The 6,397-nt window shown below is 47.7% G+C and overlaps 1 pseudogene; it reads left to right on the top strand.

Annotated features, from left to right (window-relative positions):
- LOC138998820 (vacuolar protein sorting-associated protein 4A pseudogene) lies at positions 1 to 1,332 on the top strand (annotated as a pseudogene).
- Positions 1,333 to 6,397: the final 5,065 nt, after the last annotated feature.

Here is a 6,397-nt window from a genome sequence, read left to right as displayed (position 1 = left end):
ATGTCAACGTCAACCCTCCAGAAAGCCATTGATCCTGGTGACAAAAGCCACAGAAGAGGATAAAGCCAAGAATTACGAGGAGGCGCTCCGGCTCCACCAGCGCGCGTTGGAGTGTTTCCTACACGCTATCAAATATGAGGCACACAGCGACGAGGCCAAGGAGAGCATTCGTGCCAAGTGCATGCAATACCTCGACCGGGCCGAGAAGCTGAAGGGTTACCTACGGAACAAAGAGAAGCACGGCAAGAAGCCAGTCACAGAGAACCAGAGTGAGAGCAAGGGCAGTGATAGTGACAGTGCAGGGGGTAATCCAGAGAAAAAGAAATTGCAAGAACAACTGACGGGAGCCGTCCTGATGGAGAAGCCCAACATTCGGTGGAGTGACGTGGCCGGGCTGGAGTTGGCCAAGGAGGCCCTCAAATAAGCTGTCATTTTGCCAATTAAATTCCCACACTTGTTCACAGGCAAGCGTACCCTTGGCGAGGGACACTGCTCTTTGGACCCCCCGGCACCAGGAAATCCGACCTGGCCAAAGCGGTGGCAACAGAGGCCAACAACTCCCCCTTCTTCTCTGTATCCTCCTCAGACTTGATGTCTCAGTGGTTGGGGGAGAGTGAGAAGCTAGTCAAGAACCCGTGTGAGCTGGCCAGGCAGCACAAGCCTTCCATAATCTTCATCGACGAGGTGGATTCCCTCTTTGGATCCCGCAATGAAAATGAGAGCTAGGCTGCCCGAAGGATCAAAACAGAGTTCTTGGTCCAGATGCAAGGAGTGGGGAATAACAATGATGGGACTCTGGTTGTTGGTGCCACAAACATCCCCTGGGTGTCGGATTCGGCCATTAGAAGGAGGTTTGAAAAGCGGATTCACATCACATTGCCGGAGGAGGCTGCCCGTTCCCAGATGTCCCGGTTGCATCTGGGCAGCACGCCACACAGCCTCACAGATGCCAATATCCAGGAGCTGGCCCGGAAGACAGAGGGCTACTGAGGTGCAGAAATCAGCATCATTGTGCGGGACTGCCTCACGCAGCCCGTGAGGAAAGTACAGTCAGCAACACACTTCAGAAAGGTCTGTGGCCCTTCCCGCACCAACCCTAACATTATGACCGGTGACCTCCTGACCCCATGCTCTCCAGGGGACCCAGGGGCCATGGAGATGACTTGGATGGATGTCCCTAGTGACAAACCCTTAGAGCCTGTGGTTTGCATGTCAGACATGCTCCAGTCTTTGGCCACCACCCAGCCCACAGTGAATGCAGATGACCTCCTGAAAGTGAAGAAATTCTCAGAGGACTTTGGACAGGAGAGTTAAAAGCTTTTCACTCTGGTGGCGGTGATGCAGGAGGTTGATGGCGGTAAATTCATGCAGTCCTCATGTCGGTGGCCAGACAGGGCTGCCGGGCTCATCCTAAAATCACTCAGTGTCCCCTGGGCTGTCTGGCCGCCAGCCAAGGAGCAGGAAGGAAGGGGCTCCCGGCCGCAGAGATGCAGAAGCACATCTGGCAGCGGGTGGAATACTGGCTCTTCCTACTTCCTCCTCCTCTTCTGGATGCTCACCAACTCCTTGTCCTGCCATTCCATGTTTGTTTTTAAAGCCTTTTTGTTCCTCTAAATCAGCGGTTCTCAACCTGTGGGTCGCAACCCCTTTGGGGGTCGAACGACCCTTTCACAGGGATCTCTTAAAACCATCGGAAAACACATATATAATTACATATTGTTTTTGTGATTAATCACTATGCTTTAATTATGTTCAATTTGTAACAATGAAAATACATCCTGCATATCAGATATTTACATTACGATTCATAACAGTAGCAAAATTACAGTTATGAAGTAGCAACGAAAATAATTTTATGGTTGGGGGTCACCACAACATGAGGAACTGTATTAAAGGGACGCGGCATTAGGAAGGTTGAGAACCACTGCTCTAAATTAATGCTGCTTGGATTTTCATCTTGTTTATAAATAAAGTCAAAATCACCTGGAAGCATCACGGAGTGGGAGCAGCCGAGCAGTGGGGTTGGTGCAGCTGACCTGCGAGCCCCCATGGCCCGTTCCTTTTAGACCCAAGTGTCGCTCCTTGTGAACTGAATGGCTGATGCCCTGGATCCCCAGCCCAAGCTCTGACTGTAAAGGCCAAGAGTAAAGCCAAGCCGCCCGCACCCTCCCAAGTCGGCATCCCGAGTCCTGTTCCTCCCGCAGGAGGAGAGGGGTCTGTGAACACCAAGCTGTGCACGTCAGAAGGAGTGAAGGCAGTCAGGCGGGTCTCACTGCTGCCTCTTCCCTCTGAATGTGAGAACATGAACCCAGCCACCACCCGGGTCCCTGTCCTGGAAGTGGGCTAATAAATCCTTTTCCCTTCTTGGGAAAAAAAAAGTCTGTGGCCTGGGAAGGAGATCACCCAGGCAGGGAGGAGAGAGCAGTCACGACTACAGCGTAGCCCAGGGCCTCCAGCTGAGACGTTGCCACCTGGCCTCCGCTGAATGACTCAGGCCACTGGGGTGAATTGGTTTCATCCTGGTGGGTGGATGATCCTGTACACCATAGCAAGTCCAGTCATAACCCTCAATGATTCTATAGAAAAGGGGGAGTTAGGGAGATGATTTTAAGTATCTTAAGAATCCAAGAAAATATTTTAAGAAAGAATGAGGCTTTCTATATATTACCAACTATCATAAAAACAGAGTAAACAATAATCTCTTGATTTTCTGGGAATATAGCACTAACTGGACATAATCTTCTCTTATTGAAGACGCATCTTCTTGGCAAGGCTGCTGGTAGCTCTAGAGCAGTGGTGGGCAAACTCATTAGTCAACAGAGCCAAATATCAACAGTACAACGATTGAAATTTCTTTTGAGAGCCAAACATTTAAACTTAAACTATATAGGTAGGTACATTGTTATTCACTTAATTAGGGTACTCCTAAACTGGCCTTTGCTAAAAACGTCCTCAATCTGATTGAGGTACGTTCGCTGAGGTCGACCCCTTCCAACTCTCCCATCCACACTCGTCTTGTATACTTGTTTTGTCTATCTCCTTTCTGAAAACCGACTTCTGCACATGGGCCACGAAGTTTCAATAGCACTGTACATGCGCGCCCGCACGTGGTATTTTGTGGAAGAGCCACACTCAAGGGGCCAAAGAGCCGCATGTGGCTCGCGAGCCGCAGTTTGCCAACCACTGCTCTAGAGTAACATGTAATGGGTCTGTGATGTTCCATTTCCAACCTCCTGGGAGGTATTCTCCTTCTGTAAACTTGATTCAAGCATCTTTCAGTGAAACCTTCAGTATCCGGCCAGAAAGATGGAGTACTTGGGCTCACAAAAGGTAGCCCTGTTCACAAAAGGAGGATCTGTTACTAATCATTTTCTATATATATGAAAGGCTAAGTGTTCAACCATCCGACCAGTAGCTATGATGCACACTGACCACCAGGGGGCAGATGCTCAATGCAGGAGCTGCCATGACACGCACTGGCCATTTAAAAATAAATGGCACCACAGACCTGGCGCCAACAAACCAACACTTGGCTTCCCCCAAGTGGGACACAGGCCCCGCCACCACCCTGAAGCGACACCCCACCAAATTGCAGCCAATGCTGCCAAGACCCCCTGGCGCAAAATGCGGCCCACAGCCCAGCCCAGCCTGTAAAGGGTCTGTGGGCTCCAGGTAATGAGGTCATGGAGCAACGCCCAGCTTCCTCTCCCTAGCGACTAGCCTCCTTGGAGTTTCTTCAGCCCAGGAACCCAACTTGGTTTATAGCCAGGTGCAAACATTTTATAGTTTAACCAAATGTTTGTGAAGCATTTTCCCATGCCTCATCTCATTTGATCCTCACAGAAGTCCTGGAGTAGGTAGATAGGGGACTCGGTAGAATCCTATTTTCTTTTCATTTGCAAGATGTGAATAGCAATATTAAAATATTTCTTCTAATTAATTTCCTTTCAATGTGCACAAATCCGTACACCGAGACACTAGTGTAACAGAATGTAGGAAATGGGCCATGAGCAGCCCCACAGGCAATATCTTTACAAATGACAAGTTAGCATATGAAGACATTTAAAATCAGTAGGAAAGGGGTGAATTAATAAAATGGTATATTGAACATTGCCTATTAATCCAGAAGAAAATAAAGTATAGATTCTAATATCAAATTACATCAAGTGAGGCACTTGATAAACAGAGACCTTTACTTTGTATCCAGTGCATGATGGTGGATGTTTTGCTGTCAGTAGGACAGTTGATCCAGGTAGCAATGCTGGCTATCAGCGTAGTGAAGTCTTCATCAGCAACTTGATTCCAGTCAGTTTTGTCAGAGAATAGTCTCTTACCACGGCATCTAGTTAAACAACCCAGCTATGATGCTCAGCAGCTGTGCCGTTCCCCACAGTTCACAGAACCAGGGGCTGCTTTTGTCATTCTGTGGCGTGCGTTACATCTGACATGTCAGGTAGGCACAGTAAGAGCCCATGAGTAAATAAAAACACACCGAGTTTGATCAAAGGGAATGCTGGCTAGAGTTCAGAACACATCAAGTTTTGGGTCTGCATAGTGACAGGTTGAATGTCACAGGCTCTGAGTGATTTCAACTGGTCAAACCATCAGGGAAACAAGGGCTGCTCAGAGTAACCTCTGTGGATGTAGGGCCCTGCTGAGCCAGCAGCTTTGCTCCAGGCAGCAGCGTGGGGATAAACGTCTTCTCTAAGGGATAGCTACTATTTCATGTACGGCTGATGCTGCTGGGACTAGGAGAGCTGTATTCTTGAACATACCATGAAGTCCTTTCCATCTTGTTAGTCGGTCTGATGATACCCTCCACAATCAAGTTAGAGGTCTGAGAGGCAGACGTTCAGTGTAAGAGAGCTAAAGACTAAGTTAATAGGTACCTAAAAAGGGGGTATGCTTGGTAGCTTTGCTAGGGCATCAAGTCAAACCACCCGGTCCCCTCACTCCCAAGGGGCCTCCTTTTGCTGGAAGTTTGAGTCAACAAAATCAGACAGAGAGTTGAAGCCCACTAAGGGCTGTGGGACCTCAAAGGTATCTCACTTCCTGACTGGGAGAATTCTCTCTGTACCTTATGGGAAGGGGGAGTATAACATATGACATTAATTTCTTGTAAAAAAATTATTGTTGATTTCAGAGAAAGGGGAAGAGAGAGGGAAACATCGATGTGAGAGGGTAACATTGATCAGCTGCCTCCTGAATGCTCCCTACTGGGGATCGAGCCCACAATCCAGGCATGTGCCCCAAAGGGGAACCGAACAGGCAACCTCTCAGTGGATGGGACGATGCTCAACAAACTGAGCCACACTGGCCAGGGATACATTAATTTCGACTATAGTTCCAGATACAGAAGTAACCACAGTACATTGCACTGGTGCAAATGGCCCATTTACTGAGAAGGTTACATTCATTTTCCTTCCCTACTGTGAACCCTGCCCTGAGGACAATAACTAAATCTAGGTACCCCCAACTCCATGGGAACTGGTAAGATATTGACTTGGGTACCTGTATCCTATAGGACCATAAACACTTTCCTTCCCCTCCCTCGAAGTTCCCCAGAATAACTGGATGTATGCCAAAGGCCTTGAGTCCCTGCTGGAGACAGGAAAACCTCTTCCCATAAAGCACCTGAGGTTTGGGTAGAGCAAAGTGCCAGGTGTGGAGGGAGAGTGGCTTCATGCCGTTAAACAAGCCAGGTTTACTTTAGCTACATGATAGCTGCTCAGCATTCATTTAATTTTTAAGATCTTCCAACTTTTTTGATTCATCCAAAGCCCAGTATCAGGTGGTATGATCTTACCTCATGATACTGAAAGGATATCTTTTGTATGAATTCTCTGATGATCTTTGAAGGATCCCTTCACATATCAACTCTCTAATAAGGTCTGTACCCACTGGCTGATGTAAGCTTGTCTTACGCAGTAGTATTCTGCTCTCCAGCATTGGGATGGTTAAGTTATGTGCAGAAACAGACCTGCACAAATAAGTGCTCAACAGAATACAAGCCCAAGTCTTGCTCACAAAATCTTCAAAAGGAAAGATGTGGAAGAAAATTTGGTTCCACATATTTCAGGCACCCTGGCTTTCATCTTGTTCCATGCCATGTTAATCCTCAGCATACCAGGCTGGCCTGGAAGTCATCTCCATGTTACCCTTACAGCAGCCTGGTCACTTGTTGGGGAAGTATTTTGTCAGAACTGGATGTGGCATACAACATGAGCATCCACATTCCACTAGCCAGTCACAATGTCCCACTTAGATGAAGGGGAGACTGGGAAATTTAGATTAGCTATGTGACTAGAGGAAAAAATGAAATTCTTACTAGTGAACAGATTACCAGCCTGTGTTATTGTGAGAGTTCTAATAGGGCATGACTGCATTCAAAAGGGCT

Source organism: Myotis yumanensis, unplaced genomic scaffold (genome assembly GCF_028538775.1).
Source record: "Myotis yumanensis isolate MYYU_CA2020_CCGP unplaced genomic scaffold, mMyoYum1.0.hap1 SCAF_21, whole genome shotgun sequence".
NCBI classification, from domain to species: domain Eukaryota; kingdom Metazoa; phylum Chordata; class Mammalia; order Chiroptera; family Vespertilionidae; genus Myotis; species Myotis yumanensis.
This window is presented reverse-complemented; position numbering and strand designations above follow the sequence as displayed.